The sequence below is a fragment of the Lissotriton helveticus genome, chromosome 4_1 (genome assembly GCF_964261635.1).
Source record: "Lissotriton helveticus chromosome 4_1, aLisHel1.1, whole genome shotgun sequence".
Taxonomy (NCBI): domain Eukaryota; kingdom Metazoa; phylum Chordata; class Amphibia; order Caudata; family Salamandridae; genus Lissotriton; species Lissotriton helveticus.
Genome location: NC_136063.1, coordinates 183,894,612 through 183,911,274, shown reverse-complemented (window position 1 = coordinate 183,911,274; position 16,663 = coordinate 183,894,612).

Genomic DNA, 16,663 nt, shown 5'->3' with positions numbered 1-16,663 from the left:
CCATTCTTGGAGAGGCAAGCAATTGTTTGGCCCCTAGAGCAGGGACTCAAGGTGGGTTTTTCGGGACTAGTGACCTGTCCAATGTCTCCCACAAACCCCTGGAGGACACCTTCCAAGAGGAGTACTGCATTGCCAAACTGTCCGCTCCCCTGAGGTTCGTGACCCAGTTCAGCCATCCCTGGAAGGTTGCTTTACTTGAGTCTTTCCAATTGTTTAGTACCGTTTTGATTGCTGCTGTCAATAAAAGATCCATTAGTTCCTTTTCCTCAAAGATGCTACAACCTACCTCAAACAAGACCAGCCAAGCCTGGCAGCCCTACCTCAGACATTCAAGAGAGTTTAATCAACGCCCGTCGGCCAACAAGGCCAGCCCTAAGTCACAGGATCCAGAGCAAAAGGACGCAAAAGATCCCTTGCATAACAGTTTTCAGGAGTTTATGATGACAAGACCAAAGAGAACATGTCCCCGGGAGGCGAAATGGCGATCCTGCCATCGCACCTCCGACAAACAAGTGAGGGGAGGGGGAGGGGTAAAGGGGGCTCTCCAGATCGCTTCTCTATCTTACGCTTTCTCTTTTTTCCAAGCTTTTCTTCCTCATAATGTACACACGTCTCGACACACTCCAGCGCACTCCATTCACAACACCCCACGCATCAGCAGTAAGTTACACCAAGTCACCAGCATACACACGATTCCGTAGACAGCAAAAGGCCAGAATCGCGGAACTAATGCTAAAAAGACTAACAGATGGCGAATAACAAAACACTCAGGCTAGGCATAGGCCTCAATATAGTCTCCCTATATGTCAAAGGCCTGAATCATCCGATCAACCGTAGGAAGATTGTAAATTACCTGGAAAAGGCTAAGGTAGACATAGTCCTTCTACAGGAAGCTAAGCTTGGTGATGATGATCTGAAACTCATCAGATCCAACTGGATAGCAGACACTGCCGGCTCACCAGCTGACAAAAAGAAGCACGGCGTGGCGCCCTTGGTGTCCAAAAAATCTAAGATTTTGATACACTCCCACACCAGAGATGAAGAGGGTAGAATGCTAATTACAAATCTGTCAAGAGGGGAGGAAAAATTCCATGTAGCGAATGTATAAGGTCCCAACATGGATTTTGGGAGACGGTGGCCGAAGGGCTAGACAAACTCCCACAGGACGAACTCACAATCTTGGCACTAGACCTCAACATCCCACTAGACCACACACTAGACAGACAATCCACATGCCTGCACCACCCCACAAAGTCCCACGCAACTCTACAGAACATCTGCACTAGATTCAACCTCGAAGCATGGAGGCTGCAACACCGGTCCCAGACACAAGAGATTACACCTTTTACTCCAACCCGCAAAATTCCAACACCAGGATAGATTACATCTTGATATCAGGGTCACACACACACACCGGATAGACCAGTCGGACATAGCGCCAAGGCTGGTGTCAGACCACTGAGCCATTAGCCTAAAATTAAGTGGTGCACAAAAATTTAGTTTTTTAATTATCTTTATGTGTTTTAGAATATTTTTTAATTGTATATGTGTAAATTGTATAATTGTTGTAAATGTATTTAAATGTAGTTCATACATTTTTTGTTGTTTTTAAATATAATTTCATAGCTAATTGTAATTTTTAGTGTTGTTGTGTGTTGGGTGGTTTGTAGGGGTAAATCGTGGGAGGTAAATGAAGTATAATTAATTCATTAATTGTAATTAGTATTATTATTTTTTACTGATAATTATGTAAATTGTGTAATCAATTTATTTTTTAAATTATATTTTAGGTGTGGGTTATTGTGTTTGTAGGGTAAAGAGTGGGAAGTTAATTAAGTGTAATGAACTAATGATTATTTAGCTTTTATTAATTGTTTCATCGATAATTAACTATGTAAATTGTGCAATTATATTTTTTAAGATATATTTTAAATGTGGGTATTTGGATTTTAAGAGTACTGGGTGGGAAGTTAATTGAGAAATAATTTATTGATAATTAATTATTATATTATTAATTATTTAATTGATTGATTTATTATGTAAATTGTGAAATTATCATATTTGTTCAGTTATATTTTAGGTGTGTGTTGTTTACTTTGTAGATGAATTGGTTGGGAAGTTAATTAAGTAATAATACCTGAAACATTATTAATAACTTATAAAAGATGGTTCTATTTATTATTTAGCATGATAATTGTGTTATACTTTTTTATTTCAATTACATTTTAATTGTTGACTATTATGTTTGTGGGAATATATTGTGGCATTTTAATTTGATTTATAATATTTGTTTTAATTGATCATAATTATTAAAAACTGCAATAATTATATAATGTGTTTGTTTTGTTAAAATGTAGATATATACATTTTATATTTGCCTTTTTATATTTTTGTTGTTTTAATAGAGTTGTTAAAATATGTTATTTGTTTGAAGTGAACTACTCTCTCTCTACTGTTGCACAGACTATTGTGAGAATGGTACATTTTACTCCACGTGAGTTCAACACTTTTCCCACTGCTGCAAAAAAAGGAGTGTGAATAGTAAATTTTACCTATCCTAATGCTTTCCCAACTGTTGCACAGACTGAAGTGGGAATAATAATGTTTACCCTTCTTAAGTCCAACGCTTACTCTACTGGTGCACTGAGTAGAGTGTGAATAGTAGAATTTACCCCTCCTGAGTCCAACACTTTCCCTACTGTGTCATAGATTGGAGTAGAGATTATATACTTATTATTAGAGTTTAATAGTAGTGTTAATATTGTTTAAATACATATATATATTTTTTAAACAATTTTTATTATTTTCATTGTAGTAAACCATACACGTTGACAATCAGTACGACAATAATTCTGCAATGATTTAAATATACAGTTACACATAATATAAATACATATATATATTTTTTTTTTATAAAACCTTTATTATATATGTGTACAATACACAGCTGTCAGCCTACAACCCATCGGGCCGGCCGCTATGACAAAGCGAATCTTAAACATCTCTCAATCAAAGCCCCCCAGCTGTCTGCAAAGGAGGAAACAACTGGCAGTGTCTCAGTGTACATAAAAAGAAGCAAAAGTCAAATATAATAGGTTTAGTTTTGAAACTTTGATGAACTAAAACGAAAGACATAAAACACATTCACATGGCGAAAATCATGTACCGGGAATCAAAGAGAGAGGGTGGAAGGATCCAACTAGCATACTACAATAGAGCAGATGTCTCGGGATGAAGGGCAGCGAGAGATCGATCAGTATACTCCTTTGCAAAACGTAAGCCTGAAACGCCAACTAAGGGGACAACGGGGCATCTATGGTGTAGTCTCGTGGGGGAGTGCAGACATTCCCACGGTAAGCGTTCCATTGGGACCAAATCCTACCCCATTTTTTGGGTCGGCCCCGGGCTACATAGACCGTCTTTTCTCTGAACATACACCAGTCCATGTTCTCCCTCCAAGCCGCTATAGTAGGCGGTCTATGGGAACCCCAGAGCTGCTTAATATCCCTCTTGGCCACCATGTAACCAAGAGTTGCCCAAAAAGTCTGCGCCGTGTTGTAGTCCGTGGGTTCCCAGACATTAAGAAGGCAACGTCTGGCCTCAGGCAAGAGAGAGACCCCGATGACTCTAATCATAATAGCATGCACTCTGGACCAGAAAGCAGCCACAGCGGGACACTCCCAAATGATGTGCAGAAAAGTACCACTCATTCCACACCCTCGCCTGCATAGCCCGTCAAGAGAATATCCCATTCGCACCAGACGCGGACCCGTCACATACACCCGGTGAAGGATCTTCAGCTGGACGAAACGGAGGCGGGCGGGTATGGCCACCTCCTTAGGAGAGGAGATGGCCATTTGCCAATCCTCATTGTCTATTTCAAAGCCGTCCGCGGTCCACGAAGCTCTGAGGCGCTCTAGTAAGTTGGCTCTGTTGTTGATGAGCTTTTTGTAGAGCAGCGATATGGTGCTATCTGGCACGTGGCCATAAAGGATACGGTCCTCTAGAGGCGAGGCTTCAGGAATCTCCGTCCCCAGGGGGAAAACGGAGGTCAAGGCGTGTCCCACCTGAATGTACCTAAAATATTCCTTGTCATCAAGCTCATATTCAATTTTGAGCGCCTCAAAAGTCTTAACGCAACCCTTGGACCAAAGATCCCCCACCTTGCTTATACCAATCATGTCCCATTTATCAAATCCTTTCGTTCTCCACAAATTGCCCAAGCGGTCAGAATCATACAGCGGGTCACACGGGTTAACCTATCACTCCAACCCATTGCAGCATTCGCGGCACGCCACACTCGCACAGCAATGTTTGTGGGGCCAGTCAGGGCACCTAGTGGCTTCTTGGAATACAGCGCCCTATTAAAATTCCCGCCCGGCAGGAGATGTTTGTCCATTGCGAAGTCAGGGGTATGGCCAGGGCGTAAGTCACATGATTGACAGCGCTGAGCTGCGAAGCCCAGTAGTATCGTTTAATGTCAGGGAGGGCAATGCCGCCATCATACCAAGGCAAGGTAAGCTTGGGTAAGGAGATACGAGCACGCCCGTCCCAAATCAGTTGCCTCTGAAGTCCCTCAACTTCTCAGAAGTACCCCGGAGGGATAGGATCAAAGAAGTTCTGGAGCGCATATAGGAACCTGGGGAGCGACATCATCTTAAAGAGAGCCGCGCGCCCCAATGGAGAAAGGGGCAGTCGTCGCCACCGCTGAACATCAAGTTTAAGCCGCTGGAGAGGGGCATGGAGGTTACGTTCGTAACGCACGGCAGAGTTCAGCGAAACAAAAATCCCCAGATACCGAAAGCCAGACTCAGCCACCTGAATCGGAAATCTACGGGGCAACGCGGGGAGATCCCCAGCCAAAACGTAGACGCATGACTTGGTCCAATTGATGACGAGTCCCGAGTTCTTCCCGAAGGAGGTAAGAACATCGAAAAGGACATTCAGAGATTTCCGGGGGGAGGTGAGATAAAGAAGAATATCATCAGCATACAGCGAGACGCGATCTTCAAAATCAGGGGTCCACCGGATACCTCTAATCGAGGGTTCCCAGCGAAGCCATGCAGCCAACGGCTCCAGGGCAAGGGCAAATAGTAATGGGGACAGCGGACAACCCTGCCGGGTGCCACGTTCAAGTGTAAAAGTATCAGAGACCCTGCCATTAACAACCACCTGGGCAAGTGGCTGCTCATAAAGGAGCTGAACCCAGGCGATGAATTTCGAGCCAAACCCAAACTTGGCGAGAGCTGCCCAAAGATACGGCCATTCTATTGTATCGAAAGCCATAGTGGCATCGAGGGAGGCCAAAATGTCCGGCTCAGTCAGAGTTCCAGCTCTCGCGAGAACTCCGTGGAGTCTCCTGAGATTGAGGGCGGTATTCCGGTGCGGGATGAAACTGGATTGATCCGGATGGATCAGGTCGCCGATCACTGTAATCAGTCGATTAGCAAGTATTTTGGCGAGAATCTTGGGCTCAGCATTAAGCAGTGAAATGGGCCTGTAAGAAGCACAACGATCACGCGGCTTACCCTCCTTGTGAATCACAACGATGGTGGCCAGGCGCTGATCAAGAGGAAGAAGACCAGTATCGAGTGCCTCGAGAAACATGCTTCTCAGATAGGGCGCCATTTTGTCGGGTCGCAACTTGTACAGCTCAATAGGCAACCCATTGGGCCCCATGGCCTTGCCTGATCGGAGGACACGAATGGCACCGGCGACCTCGTCGATCGTAAGGGGCGCATCCATCAGGGCCCTCTCCTCATCAGAGAGGCGGGGTAGCGTGATATCGCGCAACAGCAGGCGGGAATCATACTCATCTCTATCGCGGCGGAAGCATAGACTGTCTGGAAATGGTCCACAAAACAATCAACAATTCCAATCGGGTCAGACACACGATCCCCATCCGCCTTTTCAATCACTGGTACTACTCGATTTGCTCTCTCTTTCTTGTCCAACCACGCAATAAGTTTACCCGCTTTATCACCCACATCATAGAGTCTGCCCTGCTGCTCTCTACACATGACTTTAGCAGCATCAGTCACCGGGGCTCTATATTCGGCCTGTTTCAAAGCTAGGGAGTGTAAAGTTGCCGGGGTATCATTCCCTCCCAGGTCATTCTCAAGCCCTGTTATCTCATCTTCAAGGCGTGTCTGGTCTTCATGTCGAGCCTTCTTGGCAGCAGCAATCAATGACAGTGAAGACCCCCGAACAACAGTCTTAAAAGCTTCCCACAGTGAGACAGAAGAAGAGACAGACCCCACATTTTCATTGAAGTAGCAATCAATGGCCTTGATCAGCTCTGAACGGGTCTTGGGGTTCCGCAAATGCCAAGGATTAATTGGAGCAACTCTCCCCTCACTGCCTACCCCAATCGCAACAGTCAGCCACAGGTGGGAGTGATCAGAGATACCCCTAGGGAGTTGACGAACCTCTCTCACGGAGGAGGATTGGGCAGACGGCAATAAGAAGTAGTCGATTCTAGAGAGACTGCCGTGGGCCCCAGAATGGAACGTGTATTGCAGTTGCGTGGGATGCAGCATTCTCCAACTATCCACCAGCCCAAAAGTTTCCAGGAGCTCAGCCAGCCACCTCTGGGAGTTAGGCAGATCTCTAGGCGGGTAGCGATCGGAGTCGCCCGAGACAACAGAGTTAAAATCCCCCCCAAGGATGAGGAGACCATCAGGAAGGTCTAGCAGAAGCCGCCCAAGGTCAGCATAAGTAGTGGCTTGTAGACCCGGGGGGACATACAAATTAACTATTGAAAGCATCTTACACTCCCATCTTCCCGAAATTGCAGCCTATCGACCCCTATCATCAAGCACTATATCATCTATTTCAAGGGGCAGAGAGGATCTGATCAGAATACCCACCCCTCTAGAACCAGAGGTGAACCCTGCATGAGCAACCAGCCTGTACCCACGCCTATTCATAGCTTGGCAAGCATTGCCTATCAGATGGGTCTCCTGCAACAAAGCAATATCAGGAGATTGGCATCGCAGGAACTGGGACACTACTCCACGCTTTATCTTGTCCCCCAATCCGTTAACGTTCCAGGACAGCAATCTCAACTCACCACCCCCCATCCCGAAAAAGGACCGTTGCCCTCCCCCCCCGAGACCCAGAAAGATAAGGATGAAAGCAAAGCATACAGTGCTATGTGAAAAAGACAAACATATAAACAACAACAATCCCCCCCGCCACCCCACAACAACCCCCCGTTGCAACACCCCCCACCCTGCACCCCTGCCTACGACTAGAAAGCCACCCCAACTTGCAGTGTGCCTGTCGCCCTTTCATAACTACACTACAAAAAGAACCCAGGAGGAGGAAGAAGAGTCCCCTTACACCCCAACCACCCTCGGGCTCGACCCTAGCAATAGTAAAACAAAAAGCGTAACTCAGCTGATCAGTAAATAAAAGGAAGACGGTCGTCGAGAACCATAATGTCACTCCTGTTCCGATGCACCCCGCTCCTCTCCACCGGGGCGTCCGTTCGAATCGTCTCCTTTAGGCAACGAGTCAAGCCAGTCACTAGCACAGTCTGGTCGATCAAAAAAGAAGGTCCATTCCTGATATTCGATGCGCAGTCGAGCTGGAAACAGCATTGCATACTTGAGGCCCAAATCCCACAATCTCCTCTTCACACCCTGGAACCCCATCCTCTGTCGCTGGACCTGAGGAGTAAAGTCTGGGTAGATTTTGACAGTACTGTTATCAATCTTCAAGGGGCCACGGTCCCGGGAGGCCTGAAGGATAGCATCCCTGTCCCGAAAGTGGAAAAGCCTTGCAATAATAGGCCTCGGGGGGGCCCAGGTTTGATCTTCCCACCCGGGAAGCGATACGCACGCTCCGCGGCAAAGAATTTGCTGAGTCCAGCGGGAGCTAGATGGTTGAGCATCAGGTCCTCCACGAGAAGGTCGACGGTGGCACTCTCAGGGTTTTCCGGCACTCCCACCAAGCGTATGTTGTTCCGCCGGGCCCTATTTTCATGCTCGTCCAATCGTCGGGCCATCAAGTCGTGCGACGATCTTAGGTTACCGATCTCCGACTGTGCGTCCGCCACATCAGTGATAAGACTAGTTGTCTTCAAATCCAAGGCCTTGACCCTCTCATTAGTCTTGGCCAAATCAGCTCTGATAAGCGTAACATCGACAGCCACTGTATCGATCTTGGAGGCAAGAGCCTCATATTGTTGACCCATCGCGACTTCCATTCCAGTGATGGCGCTCATAAGGTCCTGGGGAGAAACCTCCTATGGCGCAGTAGAGTCCGACTTGGGATCAGCCAGAGTACAGCCGGTACCGCCGGGGGAACCCTTCGGTTGTGTGTAGCGGTCCATAACGTTAGTCTGAGTGGGTCCCCCACGGACCGGCGTCTTCGTCTTGCGCTTCTCGAACTCGGGTTTAGAGGCCATATTAGAATCCGTGCCCCGAAGGGGCCCCCTGGACCTGGTGAAAATGGCCGATGCTGGTGGGATAAAGGATCGGAATTTGAGGGCCAAGACTGTATAATGCCGAGGGAGAAATAGGCAAGGATGGAGAGAGGTGGCAGGACACACAGCGGGTCGGAGTAGCACTGCCCTGGGAGACGATCCGCTCGTAGAGTGAACTGAGGAGAAACCGAAACCGAAAGTGACAACGAGGCCGACTGGGGAAACGTCCTCCGGCCGTTGTTGTTGACTTACTCCCTGGCCCAACGAAGCAGCAAAGTCCCCGGTTCCAGACGAGGTGGGCCCGGAAAGTTGCAGGCGGCGTAGAGTCAGCTACCGACGTCCGATTTCAGATTTTGAAAGGATATTAGAGTCAGCAAGAGTAGATCTTCAAAAGCCCATAATAAAAACCAGGATATTCCGAGGATATCAGCGAGAGGGCGGCGTGGGTCTCGGGAGTCCTCTGCTTACGCGACCATCTTGGACGCCCGCGTAGCTCCTCTCCCTAAATACATATTTTTATTATGTGTTTGCGTATTTAATTTTATACATATACAAATGTATGTCATTTTGAAGATATTTTGAGTAAAAAGAATTAAAATTGATATTTTTTAATAATAGTTTATATACATATATGTGTGTGTTTTTGTTTAAATAAGTATATATTTATATTTATTAAAAACAAATTTAAATATATCTAATTTACATTATATGAATGTAACATGTTAACATATTTAAGATTTACAATTTGTATCGATATAGATTAAAAAAAATATTTTTCAATATCAGTGTAAAATGATATACTTTTCTCAATATTTTTGTACTTAATATGCACTGGAAAACTATATTTTTGCAATCAATATTTTTGAAACACTGTTTCTGTAGAACTATATTTATGGTCTTGATATGTCAGTGAACCATACATAGCTACTGCCATTCCTGCAAATTATAAACCATTTGCAACATTAGCAATCCCAATATTTTTTAGGTTGAGCATTCGAGATCTCTTGTATATACTTTAGTTTATACTTATTATATACTTATATGTGTATGTACTTTGTGGGCTCAGGAGATCAGCCCTTGGACTCTTCTGCTTCCGCTTAGGGACTTTTTTTCTGTTCAACTGCCTCTATTTAACTGCCTTGATAGAAAACGACCAGGAGAGGTCAGTAAAATATCAGAATTGCTTTCTGCTGAAAGTCTTTTTTTTTCTTTCTGGCAACTGCCTCTCTTTAACTTTCTTGATAGAAAACAACCAGCAGAGGTCAGTAAAATACCAGAATCACTTCAGCATTCTCTAGGTTCCACTCCATAGAAATTATCATCCACGAGCACCTGTGTCTTGGAAATCAGTTTTGACTTGCTCGAAAAACAAATCAATTGGGAGCGGTCTACCCTCACACTACACCGTAAGGTAAACTAAAGACATTTACTATAGATTTTTACTAAAGATATTTACTATATGTTTATATACTTCATATACTGCATGTATTATATACTACACGGGGAACAGTATGTAGGCGTATTTATAGAGCGCACTGATACTCAGGAGTGTCCTGGCGCTGTACTCATACCGCTAGGGAACCCATCCTGGCTTTTCCCCGTGAAATGTCCACTCCTGGGCATCCCCGGGGTGCAACCAGGCATCCCCAGCGCTGTAGGGGGCCGTTGTGGAGACTAAGCAAGCTATTGCCCAGAGTTGCAGCGTGGGACTCGTGCTCAGAGTAGGCACCGAGGCGAGAAATCAGGTCCGAGGAATTATGAGCCCAAGAACCGCCATGATCACCGAGATCAGCCGAGGCGGGATTTGAACCCTGGTCCCAGGCCAGGCCTCTACACCAGGGACTGCCGCTCTAAGCAGTGAGCCACACTTCTCCACTAGTATGTGCTAGTGTGCATACTACTACACATGTCTCACCCTTTTTAGGGGTATAAACAAAAAAAGAATATGGAGTTACACCGGCAGTTGATTTTAGTATGAAATTGATTGGTAATTTTCAATAGTTCTGAGTGACATCCAGTGAGAAGAGGCATTGCCAGCTGTGTGCCAGTGCTTGGTCCCTGTTCCCATGCAAGATGGCAAATGTAAACTACCTAGAGCTGGTTCAGTTATATACACCTCTGTAGGTTGAGATACCATGCGTACTAATACTTCAAAAAAGCAGCTCAAATCAAAAAAAGAGACTGAGGGTTCCGGTAAGAAAAAGCTTTGAAAAGTAAGAAAAAGCAGAAAGCCAAAGAAAAAAACTAAGACTGCATCTCGTCTTCAGTAGGAATCTGGTGGTGGTTACAATTTGAGTGACTGTTAAATAATTAGAAAGTAGATTGGTGTCAGTATACCGACAGCTGTTCATCTTGTTCTTCGCAGGATTCTAGGAAGAGTAGGAAGGCAAAAAGGAGCAGACAAACTGAATATCGCAGAAAGAATTAAGGAACAAATACATACATTTTCAATCTGTAAGGAAGAGAAAAGTTCAGATTCAAAAGTTTATTTTAAAAGGAAGAAGGTGGCAGATTTTATAAAGAAAAAGCATGCCTCAGAAATTGCAAGTACTTCTGGACAGTAGAATGGAAGTAACTATAGTTCAACAGACCACCCTTTTGAGGGATAAACCCATATTATATCATATCTGGATTATAAAATTAGAATGCATCCACGCACAAATGTTTACAATACAAGAGACAAATTTAGTAAAAAAAAATATAAAATGAATGTGGACATTGTTCAATATTTTCATAGAGGCAGGAGCGGCGGGAAACGAGAGTGGAAAAGTGAACGGCGGGCGCCGCTGTGCACAAAACAACAAAACAGGCACAAAGAGAGAACAGACAGAAATACAGTCAAAACTGAAAACAGGCATTACGCGAAACTGACAGTAAGGCAAAAGAAACAGGCACAAAATGAAATTAGCAAACAGACAAAATATAACAGGCACACAGTAAAGTTACAAAAAAGTCAGAAAAATAACAGGCACAAAGTGAAATTTAACAGAAAAGCAAAACTGACAGCAATGACAAGCCCCAAAAAAGCACAGATACCATCAACATAAGTAAACGGAGGGCAGCAGGCAGCAACTGAAGCAGAGCGCCAGAGGCAGTGAGGGTGAGCTGGCACTGGGACCTACTTTTGTGCCTTAACAGATTCAGAGGGTGAAAAGGTAAATCGTTTAAAGATAAACAGATTTGGAGAATGGTGGCTGCCCTCACAAATTATATTCCTTTGGTCTATGTACAGCGCATATTGGCCCATGAAAGTTAAGGAATTCACATTAAAGGGAACGGTGTGGCTGACTTGACTGAGAAGACAGCAGTGCAAACCTTTAAGGTTGCTGCTGTAATTCAATGGTAAACAAAGTTCAATGCAGATGTTATGATGGCAAAAAAGGCAACATTAAAGGAAGGAAAGACTCGTTATGGGTTTCCTTCCAACTGTATCTATACTCACACCAAAGACACTGGCTCTCTGGCATTCAGGGTTTGCAGATAAGCATATACCAAAAAAAAGTGAAAGGGTTAGTTTCTACATAGGGTGGCTTGATGCTGCGTTGTCATGTGTCAATGCCACAGCAATGCCCATGTTTAAGTAAGCATACAAAATATATGCATACGTATATATATATATATATATATATATATTCACTGAAAAAACCATAGGTTATAGACCATATATAGTTAGGAATTAGCATTTACAAAACCTTATTTTACTCACACAAAACCATTGAAATTCGCATATATAGTTAGTTGCACTAACTATATATCGCGCACCCGCAATCCACTGCTGATCATGTCACATATTACATCATTCATGACATGGTCAGTGACATCACTGATGACATCACTGATGACATCTCAAATGACATCACTGATGTTTCTGTAAAGTTAAAATATGTCTTACATATTGAAGAATGAGTGGATGTATAAGTGTCTGGATGAAGGATTTAGTAGGTGCATGACTGACTGTATGAGTGAGTGATTAAATGTGTCTCACTGAGTGCATGGGTTAGTGACTAAACTGTTTTAATTTGTGCATCATTATGTCTGTTGTTCTGTAAACTGCTGCATGTGTTGATCAGTAGCTATATGAGTAACTATATGGGTTATTGATTGGTTGCCCAAGTATTTGTATGGGAGACGGAGTGTGTGTGTGGGTGGCTGGGAGGTGTATGACTCTGTGCATAGATGTGTGAGCAGTTGATTCACTAGATGTATGGGTTCAAAAGTGCATGTGGAAACAGCTGTATGGGCGGTTGACTGTGTGCATGAGTGTATTGGTGAGTGAATGGATATCTCAGTGCTACATGTCAAAGTAAGTACATATGTAAAACACAGTACATGTGAGAGTTGACATATATAAATAACTGTGCATAAGAGCCAGTGAATGTGTGAGTGGCTGTATGGATCATTGTGAACTTGTATCAGGGATTGTATAAGAGAGTAAATATGTGTTAGTATATGTTTGAATAAGTAAGGTGTGTATAACTGTATAGTTGAGGAAATGGAGGTGTGATTGATTCTTTGCATGACTGACTAGGTGTGTGAGTAACTCCATGGATGAGTGACAGTCTGTGAGTGTCTGTTTACACTGAGTGTATCTAAGGTTATATTAGAGTCTGAAGAGGTTCATCGTATTATCACATGAATGATGTCATCAGTGATGTGATCAGTAATGTCAAATGAGATGTCATCAGTGATGTCACCAGTGATGTCATTTGAGATGTCATCAGTGATGTCATCAGTGATGTCATTTGAGATGTCATCAGTGATGTCATCAGTGATGTCATTTGAGATGTCATCAGTGATGTCATCAGTGATGTCACTGACCATGTCATGAATGATGTAATATGTGACATGATCAGCATTGGTCCACATGTGAATGGGTTGGGGTAGCAATAAAGTTAACTTCATAATGAACAAATCTTGCTATAATATTAGTTCCCCATACAACCCCAGAGTGGACAACATGCCGATCCACGGCGAGATTTTGTATTTTGCATTTCGGTTCATGAACGCTTTATTGACTGGCTCTGATAATGTATAATCTATATACATGTATTGATATTATGAATCTGTCCCCTGTAGTTTAGATTCACAAAAATTTGAATTTTTGACTAGGCTAAGATGGCGGCCACAACGGGAATGGTCCTGTCTTACTAACCCGTCTTCGCTGTTGTTTGTTCAGTGACGCGGGAACATTTAAAACGGTTGTGAAATTGGTAACCTTGTAACACTGACGAAGGAGTATATCCGAAACGCGTCTGTTCCGTATACCATCTGCTGAATAAACGAATTGATGGTGGCTTCCTGTGTGCCTGAGTTTTCTGTTAGAAACTGACAGAGTTATTAGCGCAATATATATATATATATATATATATGGCGCTCCCTGTCCCACTGAAGAGTCGGGGCACTCGCGAGCGGGTGCGGTTTGCGGTAATGGGTACCCGCAACAGTATACAGCTCAGCCTCGGAAATGTAAGATCCAAAGAACCGCACTCATGGAAACCAAAGGATTGCAGTGCTCACACCAACAGTTTAATCACACTAGTTGACAGACGCGTTTCAGCAATACGCCTTCCTCAGTGTCAGTTACACTGTGAGGACCTGCCTGGGATATAGCATCAACATAATCATCAACATGGTAGATGGACTACCTCAGTCTAACGGGCGCGCCATCTTGGAACATGTTAATACAGTTCACATTAAGGTGCCTATTACCCAAGGGAAACAGATAAATTAAGCCGTGGATCGGCATGGAACCCCGTGTATCCACATCCGGGGTGATGCGGGGTGCCCTAAGATAAGGCCCCTGATAAACGTTTCCAAAGTCCATCCTGCCATGTATTGGCAAGTGCTCCAGTGTCTAATATGTACAGTGTCCCCATACGTCCTTAACCCATCAGTGAACTTAGTAAGCTACCCTATAATAAACAATAAATGAACAGTTCATAAAATATCGCTGCTGATTACACCAAGTCTCTATACATCATTTCATGAAGAAGTGTCGGGAAGATCTCGTGTTATTTACTTCCCCAGATGTACCGCCAATTCCTCCCCATGATTAAGCCCACCTGGACTTTTAGTCATGAGGTCGATTATGTACCTTGATTCTAGGCGTCTCAGAGTTTTTAGCCTATCTCCTCCTCTCGGGTTTTCAGGTACAAAATCTATCCCAAAGTACCGAAGTTTGGTCCTGTCCCTTTGATGAACCAAATCAAAATGTCTCGCGACTGGATAAGCCGGATCCGCCTTGTCTATTGCCCTTTGGTGTTCAAGTACCCTGATTTTAAGTTGGTGGATCGTGCTCCCGATGTATCTCAGTCCACACGGGCATATGAGGCAATAGACCGCGTAGTTTGTACTGCAGGTTAAGAATTTCTTGATGGGTTTCGTGAGATTTGCTCCCGGGATGTCATAGTTACGCACTCTCTTGCATCCCGAGCAGGCCTTACATTTTCCGCACGGGTAAAACCCACCCATCTCCGCAATTTTACCTGTTCTTGGGGTCACATTCTTGAAATGGCTTCTCACTAGGGAGTCTCTCAATGATCTTGCTTTACGGTATGTGATCAGGGGTTTCGTAGGGATTTCGTCTTTCAGGATCGAATCTGTCTCTAGAATATGCCAGTTCTTTTGCATAATTCTTCGCAATCCCATGGAATCACTGGTGTATGGTGTGATTAAGCGAAATTTCCCCTCATCCTTGGTTTGTTTGTTTGGTGTTTTTGGCTTTAGGAGATCTTCCCTTTTCATTTTTCTCACTTTCTTCAGGGTTTTATTCAGAGAATCTGGATCGTATCCCCTCCTTGTGAACCTTTCTACGCAACCTGCTGCCGCCCACAGGTCTCTGGGACCGCGATGGGCACCTGCTTTGCTCCTAGCTACGCGAACTTGTTCGTCGGCTGGTGGGAGGAGCGGGTGCCCATGGTCCTTCAGACTGAGGGACAAGGAACAGAGAGAGTAATACAGTGGTTCAGGTACATCGATGACCTCTTCATCGTGTGGCAAGGGACGATGGAGGGGGCACAGCAATATATAAGAATGCTGAATGATAACAACTGCAATCTACACTTCTCAGGATCCATCAGTACAACAACAGCTGAGTACTTGGACCTGAGGGTGGAAATAGATAATAATCAGCTACATACATCACTGTATCGCAAAACGACGGCAGGCAACTCCATCCTGCGAGCCGATAGCAACCATCCGAAGAGGCTGATACAAAGCATCCCATATGGGGAACTTCTCAGGATGAAAAGGAATAGCAGCAGAGAGAAGGACTTTGAAACAGCGGCAGCAGGTTGCATAGAAAGGTTCACAAGGAGGGGATACGATCCAGATTCTCTGAATAAAACCCTGAAGAAAGTGAGAAAAATGAAAAGGGAAGATCTCCTAAAGCCAAAAACACCAAACAAACAAACCAAGGATGAGGGGAAATTTCGCTTAATCACACCATACACCAGTGATTCCATGGGATTGCGAAGAATTATGCAAAAGAACTGGCATATTCTAGAGACAGATTCGATCCTGAAAGACGAAATCCCTACGAAACCCCTGATCACATACCGTAAAGCAAGATCATTGAGAGACTCCCTAGTGAGAAGCCATTTCAAGAATGTGACCCCAAGAACAGGTAAAATTGCGGAGATGGGTGGGTTTTACCCGTGCGGAAAATGTAAGGCCTGCTCGGGATGCAAGAGAGTGCGTAACTATGACATCCCGGGAGCAAATCTCACGAAACCCATCAAGAAATTCTTAACCTGCAGTACAAACTACGCGGTCTATTGCCTCATATGCCCGTGTGGACTGAGATACATCGGGAGCACGATCCACCAACTTAAAATCAGGGTACTTGAACACCAAAGGGCAATAGACAAGGCGGATCCGGCTTATCCAGTCGCGAGACATTTTGATTTGGTTCATCAAAGGGACAGGACCAAACTTCGGTACTTTGGGATAGATTTTGTACCTGAAAACCCGAGAGGAGGAGATAGGCTAAAAACTCTGAGACGCCTAGAATCAAGGTACATAATCGACCTCATGACTAAAAGTCCAGGTGGGCTTAATCATGGGGAGGAATTGGCGGTACATCTGGGGAAGTAAATAACACGAGATCTTCCCGACACTTCTTCATGAAATGATGTATAGAGACTTGGTGTAATCAGCAGCGATATTTTATGAACTGTTCATTTATTGTTTATTATAGGGTAGCTTACTAAGTTCACTGATGGGTTAAGGACG